This window comes from Cherax quadricarinatus, chromosome 67 (assembly GCF_038502225.1).
Source record: "Cherax quadricarinatus isolate ZL_2023a chromosome 67, ASM3850222v1, whole genome shotgun sequence".
Taxonomy (NCBI): Eukaryota; Metazoa; Arthropoda; class Malacostraca; order Decapoda; family Parastacidae; genus Cherax; species Cherax quadricarinatus.
Window position 1 is genome coordinate 23,042,286 of NC_091358.1, and position 24,125 is coordinate 23,066,410.

General features: G+C 40.7%; 1 protein-coding gene across 1 annotated transcript in view; it reads left to right on the forward strand.

The window, feature by feature from the left end:
* LOC128699684 (forkhead box protein N2) overlaps nt 1–24,125 on the forward strand; it is a 369,048-nt gene that overhangs the window by 34,875 nt on the left and 310,048 nt on the right. The window lies entirely within an intron of this gene.

Below are 24,125 nucleotides of genomic sequence, written 5' to 3' on the forward strand. Positions count from 1 at the left end.
GTGAAGCGGGAGCTTTAGCCACCAGGCCACCGGGCCACCAGCAAGACCCATGTTCTTGCTCATGGACATGATCTCTTAAGATCTCATTCAGGAATGCATTCAGGCCAAAGTTTCTTCCACGCTGAATTCCAGGTCCGGTACGTGACGCCTTCCCAGGCTTTGTCGATGAAGCTGATGCAATGCACAATGTTGAAATGGTTCTTCCAGAACTCCTTCGGCGTCAAAGACGTCTCCTCGGTCACATTAAAACACCTGGTGAAGAGCCCCTTAGTGTACATCTTCTTGAAGTTGGATATCACTTGCTGGTCCATGGGCTGCAGAAGAGGAGTCATGTTGGGGGGGGGGGAAGAACTTGTCCTCAATGAAGTTGTACTCGATGTCCATATCGTCAACCAAACTTGGTGTGCCAGCGCATTGTCCATCAGAAGAAGGCACCTTTCAGGCAGAAGATTGTCAGCAAGATATTTCCTAGCAGCAGGAACAAAAGGCTCGTGAAGCCATTCTAAAAACAAACTCCTTGTGACCCAACCCTTTGTATTCACCCTCCACGTCACGGGCACTCTGGCCTTGTTCACATTGTGCTGCTTGAATACACGAGGATTCTCAAACTGGTAGACGACTAGCAGTTTAATTTTTAGATCGCCACTTGCGTTCATACACAGCACAAGAGTTAATCTGTTTTGTGGCCGAGCATAGCCTTCTCCTCCTGGGCTATGTAGGTCCTTCTCGGCATCTTCCAAAAGAACCAAATCTCGTCACAGTTAAACACTTGTTGGGGGATGTATCCTTCAGCCTTCACGAATTCAGCAAAATCTTTTGTAAATGCTTCCACAGCAGCAGCGTCAGAACTAGCAGCCTCTCCATACCTTACCACACTATGAATGCGACTTCTCTTACGAAACTTTTTAAACCATCCTCTTCTGGTTTTAAATTCATCACTTTCTGCACTTGTAGAAGGGTAATTCTGCTGTAAATCACTGTATCTTCCTGGCTTTCTCACATATGATTACTTCATTTAGGCTATCAACTGCAAGTTGCTTCTCGTTCATCCACACTAGCAACAGTTTCTCCACCTCTTCCAGCACTTTGAGGCCTCTGCTTGGTTAACATTGTAACTCCCTTAGCAACATTAGCAGCTTTAATAGCTGCTTTCTGCTTCAGAATAGTTGAGATCGTAGACTTTGGCTTCTTGAACTCCGCAGCGAGATTGGTAACATGCACACCATGCTCATGTTTTTCAGTAATTTCCTTCTTCACTTCTACTTCAGTTTTCTTCAAACCCTTCTTTTTGCCCACATTACCACTCTTCACTTGCTTACAGGCCATGGTTAACCCTCTCAGGGTTTCGGCCGTACTAGTACGGCTTACGTGCCAGGGTCCTTGACGTACTAGTACTCATAAATTCTAGCGCCTACAAATCTAGTGAGAGAAACCTGGTAGGCCTACATATGAAAGAATGGGTCTATGTGGTCAGTGTGCACAGTATAAAAAAAATCCTGCAGCACACAGTGCGTAATGAGAAAAAAAAAACTTTGACCGTGTTTTTGGATTAAAACAGCGACTTTGCACTGTATTTTCGTATGGTATTTATTGTTGTATTCTAGTTTTCCTGGTCTCATTTGATAGAATGGAAGTCATATTACAGAAACTGAGATGATTTTGACTGGTTTTACAATGAAAAGTACCTTGAAATTGAGCTCAAAGTAGCAGAAATGTTCGATTTTTACCAAAGTTCAAAAGTAAACAAATCATGCTATGCGTCCAATACACGTCAACTGGTGAGTCTAATATTCTTTCACAAGTGTGCCGATATTATGTATACCATTTCTACACTAATACAGTAGTCTGCATAACAGTAAATCTTCTATTTTTTGTGAGTATAAAAATTCAAAATGGAAAGCAAAAGAATGTAAGAGGGGCATGGGGACGTGACTAAAGAACAGAGGAAATGTTATTTTAGCGCAAGGAATGTCTTTCTTGTTTATTCTGGACCCTATTTGGAAATTGGCATCTTTTGAAATTTGTGTGAAATTGGCAAAATTGCTAAATTCTGACCACTGTATTGGACAGTTGAAATCAGTAAATGGATGGTTTCTTGTACTCATTCGATAGAAAAAATGGAGTTCTAGCGAAATAGGTATGATTTTTGTCGACTAGTACACTGGAATTGGCTGAAAATAGGGCTCAAATTGGGCAAAATCGCCGATGCGTAAACATCGTCGAGACCGCTAACTTTGTGAGAGCATAATTCCGTAAGTTTTCCATCAAATTTCATACTTTTGGTGTCATTATGATTGGGAAAAGATTCTCTATCTTTTCATAAGAAAAAATAATTTTTTTTTTAAATTTGGGGGACCCTGAGAAGTCTCTGAGAGGGCCTGTGGACCCTGAAAGGGTTAATTGGAAAATTAATTTTAAAACACATGAAATACAACACAAGGAATTCACAACGAATGAATACGCTTCTGACTGAGACCACTAAAAGGTGAGGCGTACACAAACAACAGGAAGTGGGGAAAATTGCCGTGTGCGAAAAATGGCACGGAATGTGAAAATTGGCATGGCTATGTTTGTTTGGCACCCAGTTATGTGTTTGTGACCAGATGCAAAAATATGGTGAATTTTTTGTTTGTGAATCAATTTGTTAGTGTTTGGAAGTGTTTGTAACCAGAGGTTCCACTGTATATATGAAATAACTTTAAAACACTTGAAATTTTGGAAAGTTTCCAGACATAATGGAGAGACGCGGAGCTCACAGAGAATGTAAACAAACTGGGTGGGGGCGGTGACTGTATTAGAAAGTCAGGTGAGGGTAGCCATATAGCGAGTTTTGGTCATAATTTGTAGCGTCTGTATTAGCAGAATGCTGTAAGGCAAAACGCCTTATGGCTGTCTCTAAGCATAGCTGGGTTTGAGTGGGAGTAGACTTCGGTAAAGTCATCTGCGAATAGAACTGGTTTAAGGATGTTACAATTCTGGCCTGTAAGCCACTAATTAGTTTAGTGCTACTCGTAACAAAAGCTATAACAGGTGCTAGGAAGTATTGATGTACACCGAGTCATCCAAGGCTTAATAAGAATTTTAACCCTTTCAGGGTCCGTGCCGTAGATCTACGGCTTTACGTTCAGGGTCCAAACCATAGATCTATGCCATGAGCTCAGCTCACTCTGATAAGCTGTGAGTGGTAAATTTGGGCCTAGATATGAGAGAATACATCTGTGTGGTATGTATGTGCCACATAAAATAAATCCTGCAGCACACAGTGTATAATGAAAGAAAAAAACTGAGACCGTGATTTTCGATTAAAACAGCAACTTTGCAGTGTTTTTTCGTATGTTTTTTATAGTTGTATTTGCAATTTCTTGGTCTCGTTTGATAGAATGGAAGACATATCACAGAAATAGAGATGATTTTGATTGGTTTTAGCACTGGAAATGGCTTGAAACTGAGCTCAAAATAGTAGAAATGTTAAATTTTTGCTGATGTTCAAGAGTAAACAAACGACCTCACACGTCTAATACACGCCAGCTGGCGGGTCTAATATACATTCACAAATGTGGTGATGATATTTATACAATTATTACAATTTTGCATAACAGTAAATCTTCTAGTTTTTGGTTTGAATAAAAATTCATTGTGAATAAAAAATCAAAATGGAATTCATTTGTAAAGCCTCAAAACATAACTAATGAACAGAGGAAATGTTAGTTTAGTGCCAGGAATACCTACATTGTTTATTCTGGAACCTATTTTGAAATTGGAATATTTTGAACTTTGTGTTTAATTGGCCAAATTACCAATTTCTGATCACTTTATTTTGTAGTTGAAACAGTTGACTTGGTGATTTCTTGTGCTCAATCGATAGAATAGAAGTAATACTAGTGAAATAGCTAAGAATTTGGTCGATTGGTAAGGTCTTTTCTGAATTTTATTTAATATACTACTAAGATTTTCAAGCCATTCCTTTCACTACTGTACATATATCTGCAACTATCAACTTCTTTAGTAGGGCACCACAATATACAACTGTTTTAACAAATTAACATTAATAACGAGGATATTTGTCACTTCCTCTCTAATAAATACACTTCACCATGTCGGCAACTGGTAAGAGTTAATCACAGACTAAGGCAGGCTATCTCTGTACTGGAAGTTTTCTCTAGAAAGGCAGAACTGTCTAGCAAAATCCCCTTGTGATGGTTCTGGAGATAATATGGAGGAGCTAGAAGAGCCCCTTATTAAGGTAAATGCTCACAATACCAGAGGAGAGAGTGAACTGCCCTGAGCCGAACACTCAGATTTAATGTCAACTCGGTATAGGGGAGGGTGGAGAGGTACAAACGATCCACCAGGTACTTCGCCTCTGGTCTTTGAACTCTTCCAGTTGCCTAATTCCCTACCTAAACATATACAAAAATAATATATACGTAAATAATACCTGGGTATATATTCCTTTATTTATATAATTTAGAGTCATAATACAGTGGACCCCCGGTTAACGATATTTTTTCACTCCAGAAGTATGTTCAGGTGCCAGTACAGACCGAATTTGTTCCCATAAGGAATATTGTGAAGTAGATTAGTCCATTTCAGACCCCCAAACATACACGTACAAATGCACTTACATAAATACACTTACATAATTGGTCGCATTCGGAGGTGATCGTTATGCGGGGGTCCACTGTATTATAAACTAGAGGAATCTTTAATTTAGCTAGTATTAAAGAAACCTTGAGCATTATATTAAGTGAAGAAATCCCGTATTAATTAATAATTATGACCAAGGGGCATAACAAAGGAGTTTAGATGCATTGGGGAGATCATTGATGTAGATGAGAAAGAGGAGTGGGCCTAGGACACTACCCTACTACAGGCTGGATAGTGGAGTTGACTCCATTTGCGTATACATAAGATTTTAGGTACAGTGGACCCTTGACCAATGGCATTAATCCGTTGGAGAGAGCTAGCCGTTAGTCGAATTTGCCGTTAGTTGAATTAATTTTCCCCATAAGAAACAATAGAAATATCCAATTAATCCGTTCCAGACAGCCAAAAGTATTAAAAAAAATAATTTTTTCTACATGAAATATACATTTCCCTACACAGAAAACAATTCGACATGCACAATACATACATAAATAATTACTAAAATGACACTTACCTTTATTGAAGAGTATTGTTGAGTGATGAGACACTGTTTTTCTTGAACACTCTGGGATTTTCACAGTGATACATGAGCAATCCTCACTAGCATTACAACAAAACAAGAAAGTTAGCCTGTCTTTCATAGGCTTGTGTCCTGGGAGTGCCTTTTCCTCCTGAGTAATGTAGGTCCTGTTTGGCATTTTCTTCCAGAACAGGCCTATTTCATCACAATTGAACACTTGTTGGGGTTGGAATTTTTCAGCTTCACCATGCCTTATCATACTGTGTATGCCACTACGATTCTTAAATCTCTCAAACCAACCTTTGCTGGCCTTAAATTCACCAATATGAGCTCTAGTTCCAGGCATTTTTTCATGTTCACCTGGGTGTTAGTCGACTGGTGTGGGTCGCATCCCGGGGGACAAGATTAAGGATCACAAAGGAAGTAAGTTAGACAGTCCTCGATGACGCAGTGACTTCCTTGGGTTATCCTGGGTGGCTAACCCTCTGGGGCTAATTGCTTCTTGGTATTCTCGATAAGCCACACCAACAATAGTCTCTCCACATCTTTGAGTAGTACAGCTGACCGTGGCGCAGCAACAGCTGACGGTAGTACAGTAGCAGCTGACCGTGGTTCAGCAGCAGCTGATGGTGGTGTGGCAACAGCTGAGGGTAGTGCGGTACAGTGATGGTACTGATGTTAGTACAAGTACTGTACATAGTGGTGGTACTGATGCTAGTACAAGTACTGTACAGTGATGGTACTGATGCTAGTACAAGTACTGTACAGTGATGGTACTGATGCTAGTACAAGTACTGTACAGTGATGGTACTGATGCTAGTACAAGTACTGTACATAGTGGTGGTACTGATGCTAGTACAAGTACTGTACATAGTGGTGGTACTGATACTAGTACAAGTACTGTACAGTGATGGTACTGATGCTAGTACAAGTACTGTACATAGTGGTGGTACTGATGCTAGTACAAGTACTGTACATAGTGGTGGTACTGATACTAGTACAAGTACTGTACAGTGATGGTACTGATGCTAGTACAAGTACTGTACATAGTGGTGGTACTGATACTAGTACAAGTACTGTACAGTGATGGTACTGATGCTAGTACAAGTGCTGTACATGGTGGTACTGATACTAGTACAAGTACTATACATAGTAGTGGTACTGATACTAGTACAAGTACTGTACATAGTGGTGGTACTGATACTAGTACAAGTACTGTACATAGTGGTGGTACTGATACTAGTACAAGTACTATACATAGTAGTGGTACTGATACTAGTACAAGTACTGTACATAGTGGTGGTACTGATACTAGTACAAGTACTATACATAGTAGTGGTACTGATACTAGTACAAGTACTGTACATAGTGGTGGTACTGATACTAGTACAAGTACTATACATAGTAGTGGTACTGATACTAGTACAAGTACTGTACAGTGATGGTACTGATGCTAGTACAAGTGCTGTACATGGTGGTACTGATACTAGTACAAGTACTGTACATGGTAGTGGTACTGATACTAGTACAAGTACTATACATAGTGGTGGTACTGATACTAGTACAAGTACTGTACATAGTGGTGGTACTGATACTAGTACAAGTACTGTACATAGTAGTGGTACTGATACTAGTACAAGTACTGTACAGTGATGGTACTGATGCTAGTACAAGTACTGTACATAGTGGTACTGATACTAGTACAAGTACTGTACAGTGATGGTACTGATGCTAGTACAAGTACTGTACATGGTGGTACTGATGCTAGTACAAGTACTGTACATGGTGGTACTGATGCTAGTACAAGTGCTGTACAGTGATGGTACTGATGCTAGTACAAGTACTGTACAGTGATGGTACTGATGCTAGTACAAGTACTGTACAGTGATGGTACTGATGCTAGTACAAGTACTGTACAGTGATGGTACTGATGCTAGTACAAGTACTGTACAGTGATGGTACTGATGCTAGTACAAGTACTGTACAGTGATGGTACTGATGCTAGTACAAGTACTGTACAGTGATGGTACTGATGCTAGTACAAGTACTGTACAGTGATGGTACTGATGCTAGTACAAGTACTGTACAGTGATGGTACTGATGCTAGTACAAGTACTGTACAGTGATGGTACTGATGCTAGTACAAGTACTGTACAGTGATGGTACTGATGCTAGTACAAGTACTGTACAGTGATGGTGCTGATGCTAGTTCAAGTGCTGTACATAGTGGTTGTACTGATACTAGTACAAGTACTGTACATAGTAGTGGTACTGATACTAGTACAAGTACTGTACATAGTGTTGGTACTGATACTAGTACAAGTACTGTACATAGTGTTGGTACTGATACTAGTATAAGTACTGTACATAGTGTTGGTACTGATACTAGTACAAGTACTGTACATAGTGTTGGTACTGATACTAGTACAAGTACTGTACATAGTGTTGGTACTGATACTAGTACAAGTACTGTACGTAGTGTTGGTACTGATACTAGTACAAGTGCTGTACATTTTGTTGGTACTGATATTAGTACAAGTACTGTACATAGTGTTGGTACTGATACTAGTACAAGTACTGTACATAATGTTGGTACTGATACTAGTACAAGTACTGTACATAGTGTTGGTACTGATAGTAGTACAAGTACTGTACATAGTGTTGGTACTGATACTAGTACAAGTACTGTACATAGTGTTGGTACTGATACTAGTACAAGTACTGTACATAGTGTTGGTACTGATACTAGTACAAGTACTGTACATAGTGTTGGTACTGACACTAGTACAAGTACTGTACATAGTGGGTTGGTAGGTAAGACACATAGGCAACAGTTAGGCAACATAGTGTTGGTACTGACACTAGTACAAGTACTGTACATAGTGGGTTGGTAGGTAAGACACATAGGCAACAGTTAGGCAACTTTATTCCGAAACGTTTCGCCTACACAGTAGGCTTCTTCAGTCGAATACAGAAAGTAGGCAGGAACAGTAGAGATGTGAAGACGATGTAATCAGTCCATCACCCTTGAAGTCATAGAATTTGAGGTTGTCAATCCCTCAGCCTGGAGAAGTTCAGTTCCATAGTCAGGAACTATCTGAAGATCAAGCGACAGTGCAGAGACTTAAATACTCTCGGAAGGAGAGGTGCAGAGTAGTAGTAGTAGTAGTAGTGAGAATGTAGCCACTGAGAGGTCAGGTCCCTCTCAGATCCAACAGTTCTCACTTGAAAGGGTTGTCCAAGGAGTTTTCTGTACCAAGAGGTCATGTGTTGCAGTGTCTGACAAGATGAACATCAAAATGGTACAGAAAACTCCTTGGACAACCCTTTCAAGTGAGAACTGTTGGATATGAGAGGGACCTGACCTTTTAGTGGCTATATTCTCACTACTACTACTACTCTGCACCTCTCCTTCCGAGAGTATTTAAGTCTCCGCACTGTCGCTTGATCTTCAGATAGTTCCTGACTATGGAACTGAACTTCTCCAGGCTGAGGGACTGACAACCTCAAATTCTACGACTTAAAGGGCGATGGACTGATTACATCGTCTTCACATCTCTACTGTTCCTGCCTACTTTCTGTATTCGACTGAAGAAGCCTGCTGTGTAGGCGAAACGTTTTGGAATAAAGTTGCCTATGTGTCTTACCTACCAACCTGTCGGTATTGTATACCATTTTGATGTTCACTGTACATAGTGTTGGTACTGATACTAGTACAAGTACTGTACATAGTGTTGGTACTGATATTAGTACAAGTACTGTACATAGTGTTGGTACTGATAGTAGTACAAGTACTGTACATAGTGGTGGTATTGATGCTAGTACAAGTTTTGTACAGTGATGGTACTGATGCCAATACAAGTACTGTACAGTGTTGGTACTGATGCTAATACAAGTACTGTACATGGTAGTGGTACTGATACTAGTACAAGTACTGTACAGTGATGGTACTGATGCTAGTACAAGTACTGTACATGGTAGTGGTACTGATACTAGTACAAGTACTATACATAGTGGTACTGATGCTAGTACAAGTACTGTACATGGTAGTGGTACTGATACTAGTACAAGTACTGTACATGGTAGTGGTACTGATACTAGACAAGTACTGTACAGTGATGGTGCTGATGCTAGTACAAGTACTGTACATAGTGGTGGTACTGATGCTAGTACAAGTACTGTACAGTGATGGTGCTGATGCTAGTACAAGTACTGTACATAGTGGTGGTATTGATGCTAGTACAAGTACTGTACATAATGGTGGTATTGATGCTAGTACAAGTACTGTACAGTGATGGTACTGATGCTAGTACAAGTACTGTACATAGTGGTGGTATTGATGCTAGTACAAGTACTGTACTTTACAGTGATGTGTGGGCTGATGATACCCTATGTGTCTAATTTATCAACATGTCGGTTCTCTGAACCATTCACCTACATACTGTACAGTGATGGTACTGATGCTAGTACAAGTACTGTACAGTGATGGTGCTGATGCTAGTACAAGTGCTGTACATGATGGTACTGATGCTAGTACAAGTACTGTACAGTGATGGTACTGATGCTAATACAAGTACTGTACATAGTGGTGGTACTGATGCTAGTACAAGTACTGTATAGTGATGGTACTGATGCTAGTACAAGTACTGTACAGTGCTGGTACTGATGCTATTAGAAGCACTGTACATGGTGGTGGTACTGATGCTAGTACAAGTACTGTACAGTGATGGTACTGATGCTAGTACAAGTACTGTACATAGAGGTGGTACTGCTACTAGTACAAGTACTGTACATAGCAGTGGTACTGATGCTAGTACATAGTGGGAAACCAGGAAAAACTGCAGTAGGGAACCCAGCCACAAAAACTCCTGGCAAACAGAAACTAAATCTGTGCAAATTCTATACCTTGGGTATCTGTAGGCTTGGAATATCTGGAAAAACAGGTGGGGTGTGCAATTTTGACTCCATAACCGAATGAGAATGCAGTTGTTATTCTTGTAAACTATTTCACCCTGAAATGTGTTAGTTTTCAGTCCATGAAAGACAATACTGCAACACACTGCCAGGCAGACAATTTACAGAGGACAAGAAGGTACAGATCACACAGACCTCGGGAAATAAACCAGGGTAGTTGCAACAACTCCAGAGACGGAGATTTTTTAGTGCCAGGAAGAACATAAACTGACAGGAAATGACAGAAATGTTACACTACCTCGGATCACTACTGGAGTGGAGGCTCAGTCACTGACCTCCCACTCCAGAACACCAGATATTAGTGCCCAATGAAGCTCCCCATATACCATCAGTATGACAACATTTGTACGTATTTGCAAATATGTAGTCTCAAGCCATCAACAAATGTTGGGAGGGTTCCGTGGAGATATGATGGTTGGAGATAAACACACTTGTTGAGTTGTAATCACTTACATTAGCAGAGTTGTGAGAGGGGAGCCCAGCCTGCTTGTAACAACCTGTAGGTCTATCCGTGGACTCAGAGAGAGGGAAAGCACCCGACGCTCTCATTAACTGAGCCAATATTTTGACGCAAAAAGTGTTGTTATTCGGTTTTTATGTTATCCGATGACATCATTAACTGAGGGTCCACTGTAATGTGACATTTTATTGTGCAACATTTCGCTCCTCAGGAGCTTCATCAAGTCATTCCTGGAGAGCGAAACGTTGCTGCAGTAAAATTTCACATTAGTTGTACTTGTGTCCTTTTACTTAACATATTGTTGGTAATTCTACCAACATTAATACAGTGCTGAAAGTGATGAATTTAAGGCAAGTAGGGGCTGGGTTGATAGGTTTAAAAAAGGAGTGGGATTGATAGTGTAGTAAGGCATCGGATGGCTGCCAGTGTTAACAAATGGGGCTGAAAAGTTTGTTAAGAAATTTAATACCTATGTAGACAATGAGGAATTTATTCCTCAACAACTTTTAAATTGTGATGAAACTGGCCTCATTTAGAAAAGAATGCCTAAGAGACCTACATCACATAAGAAAAATCAGTGCCAGGACACAAGCCCATGAAAGACAGGCTGACACTCTTGTTATGCGGTAATGCTATTGGGGACTGCAAAATTAAACCGTTGCTAGTTTACCACTCTGAAAATACAAGGGTATTTAAGAAAGCAATGTGATGAAAAGTTAACTCAGTTTAATGTGGAGGGCTAATAGTAAACCTTGGGTAACAAGGCAGTTCTTCACTGAGTGGATACATGAAGTGTTTGGCCCAAGTGTGAAGCAGTACCTTGAGAAAAAAACTTACCATTAAGGGCACTTCTAGTAATGGACAATGCTCCTGCTCGCCCTCCAAGCTTGGAGGAAAATTTGGTGGATGAATACAGCTTCATTAAAGTGAAGTTCTTGCACCCTAACACCACTCCTCTTATCCAGCCCATGGACCACCTGGTAATTTCCAAGTTTAAAATACTTCACATAAAAGCACTGTTTAAAAGGTGCTTTGAAGTGACCTGTGAAACAGAGCTTACCTTTAGGGAATTTTGGAAAAATCATTTTAATATCCTCCAGTGTTTAAAGATAATAGACAAAGCATGGGGGGAGGGGGAAGTTTCTTACAGAACAATGAACTCTGCCAGGGAGATATTGTGGCCAGACTGTGTCAGTCAGAGATTTTGAAGGCTTTGAGGCAGAACCTGTAGTGAAAGATATTGTTTCTCTGGGCCAGTCCATGGGTTTGGTAATGGACTGTTAGGATGTAGAGGAATTAGTGAAGAATTACAAGAATGAGCTCACCACAGAAGAACTTCAAGACCTGCACAAGGAGCAGCAAGAAGTGGTTGAGGAAATTTCTTCAGAGGAGGAGGAGGAAGAGGAGGAGGAGGGAAGCAGTGAGGGCAATATTTCCACTGCAGAAATTAAGGAACTGTGTTGCCATTGGGCTCCAACACAGAGACTGGTGGAAAAATGGCATCCTAACATTACTGTTGTCAATAGGAGCATCAACTTGTTCAGTGACAATGCTGTTGACCACTTTAGATAAGTTTTGAAAAGTTGTCAAAAGCAGACAACATTGGACAGCTTCTTTAGCAAAGAAAAAAAATCAAATGCTAGTGAATCCCCATCATATTCAAGTGTTACTGCACAAAGACAGAAAAAAAAAAAAAACAGACAAGCAGTTACAGTGGAACTTCGGTTTTCGTGATTAATCCATTCGAAAAAGTCTGATGAAAACTGAATCATATGAAAACTGAAGCAATATTTCTCATAAGAAATAATGTAAATCCAATTAATGTCTTAATATTGGATGAGAGGTTAATATGGATATTTTCATTAATCCATCTATGATATTTTCTTCAAAATTATATAAGAAACACGTTACATAGCATATAAGCATGCACACGCCACTTTCATACTTTGCTATGAGTTCTTGAATTTTATCATGTTTCTCGCCTTCTTTATCAAAGGGTTGGCACTCGGAACTGTCTTTGGCTCCGTGGTGGCTTATTTAGCAGTCGCACTCAATAAACAAGCACAAAAAACAATGGTAGTAGGTTGGTAGACAGCAACCACCCAGGGAAGTACTACCGTCCTGCCAGATGACTGTGAAACAGAAACCTGTAACTGTTTTGCATGATGGTAGGATTGCTGGTTTCTTTTTCTGTCTCATAAACATGCTAGATAACAGGGATATCTTGCTACTCCTACTTACACTTTGGTCACACTTCACAGACATGCACATGCATATATATATATACATACATCTAGGTTTTTCTCCTTTTTCTAAATAGCTCTTGTTCTTCTTTATTTCTTCTATTGTCCGTGGGGAAGTGGAAAAGAATCTTTCCTCCGTAAGCCATGCGTGTCGTATGAGGCGACTAAAATGCCGGGAGCAATGGGCTAGTAACCCCTTCTCCTGTAGGCATTTACTAAAAAAGAGAAGAAGAAAAACTTTATAAAACTGGGATGCTTGAATGTGCGTGGATGTAGTGCAGATGACAAGAAACAGATGATTGCTGATGTTATGAATGAAAAGAAGTTGGATGTCCTGGCCCTAAGCGAAACAAAGCTGAAGGGGGTAGGGAAGTTTCGGTGGGGGGAAATAAATGGGATTAAATCTGGAGTATCTGAGAGAGTTAGAGCAAAGGAAGGGGTAGCAGTAATGTTGAAGGATCAGTTATGGAAGGAGAAAAGAGAATATGAATGTGTAAATTCAAGAACTATGTGGATTAAAGTAAAGGTTGGATGTGAAAAGCGGGTCATAATAAGCGTGTATGCACCTGGAGAAGAGAGGAATGTAGAGGAGAGAGAGAGATTTTGGGAGATGTTAAGTGAATGTATAGGAGCCTTTGAACCAAATGAGAGAGTAATTGTGGTAGGGGACCTGAATGCTAAAGTAGGAGAAACTTTTAGAGAGGGTGTGGTAGGTAAGTTTGGGGTGCCAGGTGTAAATGATAATGGAAGCCCTTTGATTGAACTTTGTATAGAAAGGGGTTTAGTTATAGGTAATACATATTTTAAGAAAAAGAGGATAAATAAGTATACAAGATATGATGTAGGGCAAAATGACAGTAGTTTGTTGGATTATGTATTGGTAGATAAGAGACTGTTGAGTAGACTTCAGGATGTACATGTTTATAGAGGGGCCACAGATATATCAGATCACTTTTTAGTTATAGCTACACTGAGAGTAAAAGGTAGATGGGATACAAGGAGAATAGAAGCATCAGGGAAGAGAGAGGTGAAGGTTTATAAACTAAAAGAGGAGGCAGTTAGGGTAAGATATAAACAGCTATTGGAGGATATATGGGCTAATGAGAGCATAGGCAATGGGGTCGAAGAGGTATGGGGTAGGTTTAAAAATGTAGTGTTCGAGTGTTCAGCAGAAGTTTGTGTTTACAGGAAAGTGGGTACGGGAGGGAAGAGGAGCGATTGGTGGAATGATGATGTAAAGAGAGTAGTAAGGGAGAAAAAGTTAGCATATGAGAAGTTTTTACAAAGTAGAAGTGATGCAAGGAGGGAAGAGTATATGGAGAAAAAGAGAGAGGTTAAGAGAGTGGTGAAGCAATGTAAAAAGAGAGCAAATGAGAGAGTGGGTGAGATGTTATCAACAAATTTTGTTGAAAATGAGAAAAAGTTTTGGAGTGAGATTAACAAGTTAAGGAAGCCTAGAGAACAAATGGATTTGTCAGTTAAAAATAGGAGAGGAGAGTTATTAAATGGAGAGTTAGAGGTATTGGGAAGATGGAGGGAATATTTTGAGGAATTGTTAAATGATGAAGATAGGGAAGCTGTGATTTTGTGTATAAGGCAAGGAGGAATAACATCTTGTAGGAGTGAGGAAGAGCCAGTTGTGAGTGTGGGGGAAGTTCGTGAGGCAGTAGGTAAAATGAAAGGGGGTAAGGCAGCCGGGATTGATGGGATAAAGATAGAAATGTTAAAAGCAGGTGGGGATATAGTTTTGGAGTGGTTGGTGCAATTATTTAATAAATGTATGGAAGAGGGTAAGGTACCTAAGGATTGGCAGAGAGTATGCATAGTTCCTTTGTATAAAGGCAAAGGGGACAAAAGAGAGTGCAAAAATTATAGGGGGATAAGTCTGTTGAGTATACCTGGTAAAGTGTATGGTAGAGTTATTATTGAAAGAATTAAGAGTAAGATGGAGAATAGGATAGCAGATGAACAAGGAGGCTTTAGGAAAGGTAGGAGGTGTGTGGACCAGGTGTTTACAGTGAAACATATAAGTGAACAGTATTTAGATAAGGCTAAAGAGGTCTTTGTGGCATTTATGAATTTGGAAAAGGCATATGACAGGGTGGATAGGGGGGCAGTGTGGCAGATGTTGCAGGTGTATGGTATAGGAGGTAGGTTACTGAAAGCAGTGAAGAGTTTTTACGAGGATAGTGAGGCTCAAGTTAGAGTATGTAGGAAAGAGGGAAATTATTTCCCAGTAAAAGTAGGCCTTAGACAAGGATGTGTGATGTCACCGTGGTTGTTTAATATATTTATAGATGGGGTTGTAAGAGAAGTAAATGCGAGGGTCTTGACAAGAGGCATGGAGTTAAAAGATAAAGAATCACACATAAAGTGGGAGTTGTCACAGTTGCTCTTGGCTGATGACACTGTGCTCTTGGGAGATTCTGAAGAGAAGTTGCAGAGATTGGTGGATGAATTTGGTAGGGTATGCAAAAGAAGAAAATTAAAAGTGAATACAGGAAAAAGTAAGGTTATGAAGATAACAGATTAGGTGATGAAAGATTGGATATCAGATTGGAGGGAGAGAGTATGGAGGAGGTGAATGTTTTCAGATATTTGGGAGTGGACGTGTCAGCGGATGGGTCTATGAAAGATGAGGTGAATCATAGAATTGATGAGGGGAAATGGGTGAGTGGTGCACTTAGGAGTCTGTGGAGACAAAGAACTTTGTCCTTGGAGGCAAAGAGGGGAATGTATGAGAGTATAGTTTTACCAACGCTCTTATATGGGTGTGAAGCATGGGTGATGAATGTTGCAGCGAGGAGAAGGCTGGAGGCAGTGGAGATGTCATGTCTGAGGGCAATGTGTGGTGTGAATATAATGCAGAGAATTTGTAGTTTGGAAGTTTGGAGGAGGGGCGGAATTACCAAAACTGTTGCCCAGAGGGCTGAGGAAGGGTTGTTGAGGTGGTTCGGACATGTAGAGAGAATGGAGCGAAACAGAGTGACTTCAAGAGTGTATCAGTCTGTAGTGGAAGGAAGGCGGGGTAGGGGTCGGCCTAGGAAAGGTTGGAGGGAGGGGATAAAGGAGGTTTTGTGTGCGAGGGGCTTGGACTTCCAGCAGGCATGTGTGAGCGTGTTTGATAGGAGTGAATGGAGACAAATGGTTTTTTAATACTTGACGTGCTGTTGGAGTGTGAGCAAAGTAACATTCATGAAGGGGTTCAGGGAAACCGGCAGGCCGGACTTGAGTCCTGGAGATGGGAAGTACAGTGCCTGCACTCTGAAGGAGGGGTGTTAATGTTGCAGTTTAAAAACTGTAGTGTAAAGCACCCTTCTGGCAAGACAGTGATGGAGTGAATGATGGTGAAAGTTTTTCTTTTTCGGGCCACCCTGCCTTGGTGGGAATCGGCCAGTGTGATAAAAAAAACACAAAAAAAATGGATTACGTATTATGAAATGTCTTGGATGAATGCATGGGGTGATGCTCACCCAACAAGAAACAAAGGCAGGCTGAATCATGAGCACATGGGATGCTTTGTGTAGGTGCTCAATTCCGGGAAATGAGTGGCCGAGTCGCACGGGCAGGTGGACAAATTTGGTACGGACCATTTTCAACTCTACAAAAACCTTGAGGATGTATGGAAACTGGGGCATATGAAAACCGAGGTTCCACTGTACCTAATGTTTTTATGGAAGGTGACACCCTTTCCAAACACCTCTCCACCTCCCTCTTAGGCCATCAGCACTCCTTAGTAAAATGCAGTTAAATTTTTGTTTTTTTCATGTATTTATTGTTTTTATAGTTTTCATGTATGATTTTATGCATGCAAATATTATACGGGTTTAAATAAGCAATATTTTCACTTAAAATGTTTTATAATTGGTAATTTTTTGGGGTCTGGAACAGATTAATCCAGTTTACATTATTTATGAGAAAATTTGATTTAATATTCATACAACTCAGTATTTGAACAGCCTCTTGGAAAGGATTAAGTTTAAATGACAAAGTACCACTATAGTTGAAGTTTTGGCAATAAAGATTGAAAATCAAAACCTTGTCATTGTGGTTGTATACAAGCTTCCTGATGCAACTTCCCAACAATTCAAGGAACAGCTTTTGAAAATTGACCACTGTCTGCAAAATCTTTCAACCCCAAATATCTTGCTGCTGGGTGATTTCAACTTAAGACACTTACAATGGAGAAATGTGGCAAATAATGTGTTAGCAGATATCACGCCAGGAGACAGCAGCAACTCAGATGAAAATTCTCACAAACATGAGCTATTAAATCTCTGCAAAAAAATTCACTTTAAACTAGCAAATGGTGGAGTCAACAAGACTGGAAAATACACTAAACCTTATCTTCACTAATAATGATGATCTGGTACATAATATAACAGTATCAAAGACAACAGACTCAGATCACAACTTAATAGAAGTACAGACTTTTATGTGCAGGGCTCCTGACCAGCAAAATGCAATCAGTTACGAGGGAGCCTTCACCAAATTCAACTTCAACAACAGAAACATACATTGAGAATAAATTAACCACCTAAACGAAACAAGCTGGGAAGACATCCTAAACAACATGGATGCAAATCTTGCCTAGAAAGAATTAATTCTGTGGCACTTGAGGTATGCTCAAGGCATCATCCCCTGACATCACACATCGTTGTCTAAGGCCTACTTTTACTGGGAAATAACCTCCCTCTCTCCTACATACTCTAACCTGAGCCTCACTATCCTCGTAAAAAGTCTTCACTACTTTCAGTAACCTATCTCCTATTCTATACATTTGCAACATCTGCCACACTGCCCCCCTATCCACACTGTCATACACCTTTTCCAAATCCATAAATCCCACAAAAACCTCTTTACTCTTATCTAAATACTATTCACCTATATTCTCTCTCTCTCTCTCTCTCTCTCTCTCACACACACACACACACACACACCGAGGGGGGGAGGGAGAAAATGACTATGTACTTACAGGAACCAGAGTCACAGAGGGAAAGGCAATGGGAGGAGAGGGCAAAGTCAGTGTTTATTCATGGGCTTCAGGAGAGCGAGGGAAGGACACAGACTGGACACAATGAAAGACAGCAGGTAGAAAGGAGATTGAGAGCATCATCACAGAAATAGGTGAAGAGTACATATCCAAGATTGTAAATTTTCAGAGAATAGGGGGGTATTTGAAGGGGAAAAAATGACCGATCAAGCTGATTTTCAGGACGGAAACAGTATCCTCCAAGAGAAACCACAGTTGAAGGACTCAGCAGAATACAAGAGAGTCTTCCTAGACTGAGACAGAACACAAACAGAATGACAGCAGTTGAGGGAGAGGACACAAAAGCGAAAGGAGCTAGGAGGAGAGACAAGGACAGAATCAGCAGAGGACAACCAGAGCAGGGCAGAGCAACAAGAGGAAGCACACAGAATCATCCCCAGAACCCCACAACCAATCACACTATCCCAACAGAAACCACATTCCACACCCACAGCTCCCACCCAACACTCAGCTATATAATCCTACAGTACACTGCCAGGTCCCCCACCCTCACAAACCCCCAAACCACAGAGTTGGAGAGGAAGCTGAAGGTATGGTTCATCAATGCTGATGAAATAATAAGTAGGGAGGAGTGGCAAGAAAGTCAAAGAGGCATCACCGGACATCATAATTCTCACAGAAACCAGGCTCACAAGTTTGATAACAGATGCCATCTTTCCAATGGGATATCAGATCCTGAGGACAGACAGAGGGCATGGAGGAGTGGCACTGCTTATCAAAAACTGATGGGATTTTGATGAGCTGGAGAGAGGAGACAGAGGAGAAGCAAGAGATTACATAGTAGGAATGCTTCAGCCTGGAGGTTCGAAGGCGGTAATTGCAGTGATGTATAACCCACCACAGAACAGCAGGAGGCCAAGGCAAGAGTATGACGAGAGTAATAGAGCGATGGTTGATACACTGGCTGAAGTGGCAAGAAGGGCTCATGCGAGCAGGGCAAAGCTACTGATCATGGGTGACTTCAACCACAAGGAAATTGATTGGGAAAACTTGGAGCCACATGGGGGCCAAGAAAAGTGGAGGGCTAAGATGATAGAGGTGGTACTGGAAAACCTCATGTACCAACATGTAAGGGACACTTCCAGAGAGAGAGGAGAGGATGAACTAGCAAGACTGGACCTAGTATTCACCTTGAGTAGTGCAGATATTGAGGACATCACATACGAAAGACCCTTTGGGGCCAGCAATCATGTGGTTTTAAGATTCAAATACACAGAATTACAAGTGGAGGGGGAAGCAGGAAGAGCCGGACGAATGAAGCCAAGCGGAGAGGTGGGGTACACCACCAAGTGTTGGACACAATACATACAACCAAGGAAGAAGTGAAGAGGCTGCTGCGCAAGCTAGACACCTCAGAGGCAACGGGGCTGGATAACATCTCTCCACAAGTCCTGAGAGAGGGAGCAGAGGTGCTATGTGTACCCCTAACAACAATATTAAACGCATCTGCTGAAACATGGAGATTACCTGAGGTATGGAAGACAGCAAATATAGTCCCAATTTTTAAAAAAGGAGATAGACAAGAAGCACTAAGCTATAGACCAGTGTCACTAACATGTATATTATGCAAAGTCATGAAAAAAGATTATCAGAAGAGTGGTGGAACACCTAGAAAGGAATGAGCTTAAGAACAGCTAACACGGTTTCAGGGACGGGAAATCCCGTGTCACAAACCTACTGGAGTTCTATGACAGGGTGACAGCAGTAAGACAAGAGAGAGAGAGGGGTGGGTAGATTGCATTTTCTTGGACTGTAAGAAGGTGTTTGACACAGTTCTACACAAGAGATTAGTGCAAAAACTGGAGGACCAAGCAGGGATAACAGGGAAGGCACTACAACGGATCAGGGAATACCTGTCAAGAAGACAGCAGCAAGTCATGGTACTTGGTGAGGTGTCAGAGTGGGTGCCTGTGATGAGTGGGGTTCCACAGGAGTCAGTCCTAGGACCGGTGCTGTTTTTGGTATTTGTGAACTACATGACAGAAGGAATTAGACTCTGAAGTGTCCTTGTTTGCAGATGATGCGAAGTTGATGAGAAGAATTCAATTGGACAAGGACCAGGCAGAACTGCAAAGGGATCTGGACAGGCTGCAGGCCTGGTCCAGCATTTGGCTTCTGGAGTTCAACCCCACCAAGTGCAAAGTCATGAAGATTGGGGAAGGGCAAAGAAGACCGTAAACAGAGTACAGTCTAGGGGGCCAGAGACTACAAACCTCACTCAAGGAAAAAGATCTTGGGGTGAGCATAACACCAGGCACATCTCCTGAGGTGCACATCAACCAAATAACTGCTGCAGCAAACCTAAAAACAGCATTCCGTCATCTTAATAAGGAATCGTTCAAGACCTTGTACACTGTGTACATTAGGCCCATATTGGAGTATGTGGCACCAGTTTGGAACTGACACCTAGCCAAGCACACAAACTCAAAGTGCAAAGGTTGGCAACAAGACTAGTCCCAGAGCTAAGGGGGTATGTCCTACGCGGAAAGGTTAAGGGAAATCGACCTGAAGACACTGGAGGGCAAGAGAGAGAGGGGGGACATGATAATGACATATAAAATACAGAGAGGGATTGACAAGGTGGACAGAGACAGAATGTTCCAGAGATGGGACACAATAACAAGGAGACACAGTTGGAAGTTAAAGACTCGGATGAACCACATGGATGTTAGGAAGTATTTCTTCAGTCACAGGGTAGTCAGGAAGTGGAATAGTTTGGGAAGCGATGTAGTGGAGGCAGAATCCATTCATAGCTTTAAGAAGAGGTATGATAAAGCTCATAGTACAGGGAGAGTGGCCCAGTAGTGGCCAGTGAAGGGTGGGGCCAGGAGCTTTGACTCAACCCCTGCAACCACAACTAGGTGAGTACACTCACATATAGAGAGAGAGGGGGGGGAGCTGTGACTCAACTCCTGCAACCAAGACTAGGTGAGTATAGTAAGCCCCCGTATCCACAGGGGATGCCTTCCAAGGACCTGCCGTGGATACTGAAACCATGGATAGTAGTAATCCCTATATATAAGTCCCATATTTACCTATTATAAAGTTTAATTGATAAATTATGCAGAATAAGTGGAGAATTATCACTTTTTCACTGATGGGAAGCACTTCACAGGTTCTCTTAGGCTCTGAAGAACTGCCAGCTTTTCTACTCTTGTGCTTTGGGGTCATTATTATGCATAATTAAGAGGTATTTTTGGGCCACAGTAAACAGTGGATAGCTGAAACCACGGATACCGAATCAGTGGATATGGGGGTTCTACTGTGTATGTATATGTGTATGCATATATATATATATATATATATATATATATATATATATATATATATATATATATATATATATATATATATATATATATATATATATATATTTTATTATCACTATATATATATATATATATATATATATATATATATATATATATATATATATATATATATATATATATATATATATATATATATATATATATATGCAAAACAACCACTGTGAAAGAATAGAGAAACTCCAAGCGCATTATCAAGGAACAATCAATTGCTCCTTGATAATGTGAGTAGTCACGAAAGCGCTTGGAATTTCTCTATTCTTTCACAGTGGTTGTTTTGCATATTCTGAAATCAACTGTTTACTGTGATCTATTGGGTAAAAATGTTATGGAGGGAGTAGTAGGTAAATTTGGGGTGCCAGGGGTAAATGTAAATGGGGAGCCTTTAATTGAGCTATGTGTAGAAAGAAATTTGGTAATAAGTAATACATATTTTATGAAAAAGAGGATAAATATACAAGGCATGATGTAGCACGTAATGAAAGTAGTTTATTAGATTATGTATTGGTGGATAAAAGGTTGATGAGTAGGCTCCAGGATGTACATGTTTATAGAGGGGCAACTGATATATCGGATCATTATTTAGTTGTAGCTACCGTTAGAGTAAGAGGTAGATGGGAAAAGAGGAAGGTGGCAACAACAAGTAAGAGGGAGGTGAAAGTGTATAAACTAAGGGAGGAGGAAGTTTGGGTGAGATATAAGCGACTATTGGCAGAAAGGTGGGCTAGTGCAAAGATGAGTAGTGGGGGGGTTGAAGAGGGTTGGAATAGTTTTAAAAATGCAGTATTAGAATGTGGGGCAGAAGTTTGTGGTTATAGGAGGGTGGGGGCAGGAGGAAAGAGGAGTGATTGGTGGAATGATGAAGTAAAGGGTGTGATAAAAGAGAAAAAGGTAGCTTATGAGAGGTTTTTACAAAGCAGAAGTGTTATAAGAAGAGCAGAGTATATGGAGAGTAAAAGAAAGGTAAAGAGAGTGATGAGAGAGTGCAAAAGGAGAGCAGATGATAGAGTGGGAGAGGCACTGTCAAGAAATTTTAATGAAAATAAGAAAAAATTTTGGAGTGAGTTAAACAAGTTAAGAAAGTCTAGGGAAAGTATGGATTTGTCAGTTAAAAACAGAGTAGGGGAATTAGTAGATGGGGAGAGGGAGGTATTAGGTAGATGGCGAGAATATTTTGAGGAACTTTTAAATGTTAAGGAAGAAAGAGAGGCAGTAATTTCATGCACTGGTCAGGGAGGTATACCATCTTTTAGGAGTGAAGAAGAGCAGAATATAAGTGTGGGGGAGGTACGTGAGGCATTACGTAGAATGAAAGGGGGTAAAGCAGCTGGAACTGATGGGATTATGACAGAAATGTTAAAAGCAGGGGGGGATATAGTGTTGGAGTGGTATGAAAAGAGGGGAATGTACCTAGGGATTGGCGGAGAGCATGTATAGTCCCTTTATATAAAGGGAAAGGGGACAAAAGAGACTGTAAAAATTATAGAGGAATAAGTTTACTGAGTATACCAGGAAAAGTGTATGGTAGGGTTATAATTGAAAGAATTAGAGGTAAGACAGAATGTAGGATTGCGGATGAGCAAGGAGGTTTCAGAGTGGGTAGGGGATGTGTAGATCAAGTGTTTACATTGAAGCATATATGTGAACAGTATTTAGATAAAGGTAGGGAAGTTTTTATTGCATTTATGGATTTAGAAAAGGCATATGATAGAGTGGATAGAGGAGCAATGTGGCAGATGTTGCAAGTATATGGAATAGGTGGTAAGTTATTAAATGCTGTAAAGAGTTTTTATGAGGATAGTGAGGCTCAGGTTAGGGTGTGTAGAAGAGAGGGAGACTACTTCCCGGTAAAAGTAGGTCTTAGACAGGGATGTGTAATGTCACCATGGTTGTTTAATATATTTATAGATGGGGTTGTAAAGGAAGTAAATGCTAGGGTGTTCGTGAGAGGGGTGGGATTAAATTTTGGGGAATCAAATTCAAAATGGGAATTGACACAATTACTTTTTGCTGATGATACTGTGCTTATGGGAGATTCTAAAGAAAAATTGCAAAGATTAGTGGATGAGTTTGGGAATGTGTGTAAAGGTAGAAAGTTGAAAGTGAACATAGAAAAGAGTAAGGTGATGAGGGTATCAAATGATTTAGATAAAGAAAAATTGGATATCAAATTGGGGAGGAGGTGTATGGAAGAAGTGAATGTTTTCAGATACTTGGGAGTTGACGTGTCGGCGGATGGATTTATGAAGGATGAGGTTAATCATAGAATTGATGAGGGAAAAAAGGTGAGTGGTGCGTTGAGGTATATGTGGACTCAAAAAACGTTATCTATGGAGGCAAAGAAGGGAATGTATGAAAGTATAGTAGTACCAACACTCTTATATGGGTGTGAAGCTTGGGTGGTAAATGCAGCAGCGAGGAGACGGTTGGAGGCAGTGGAGATGTCCTGTCTAAGGGCAATGTGTGGTGTAAATATTATGCAGAAAATTCGGAGTGTGGAAATTAGGAGAAGGTGTGGAGTTAATAAAAGTATTAGTCAGAGGGCAGAAGAGGGGTTGTTGAGGTGGTTTGGTCATTTAGAGAGAATGGATCAAAGTAGAATGACATGGAAAGCATATAAATCTATAGGGGAAGGAAGGCGGGGTAGGGGTCATCCTCGAAAGGGTTGGAGAGAGGGGGTAAAGGAGGTTTTGTGGGTAAGGGGCTTGGACTTCCAGCAAGCGTGCGTGAGCGTGTTAGATAGGAGTGAATGGAGACGAATGGTACTTGGGACCTGACGATCTGTTGGAGTGTGAGCAGGGTAATATTTAGTGAAGGGATTCAGGGAAACCGGTTATTTTCATATAGTCGGACTTGAGTCCTGGAAATGGGAAGTACAATGCCTGCACTTTAAAGGAGG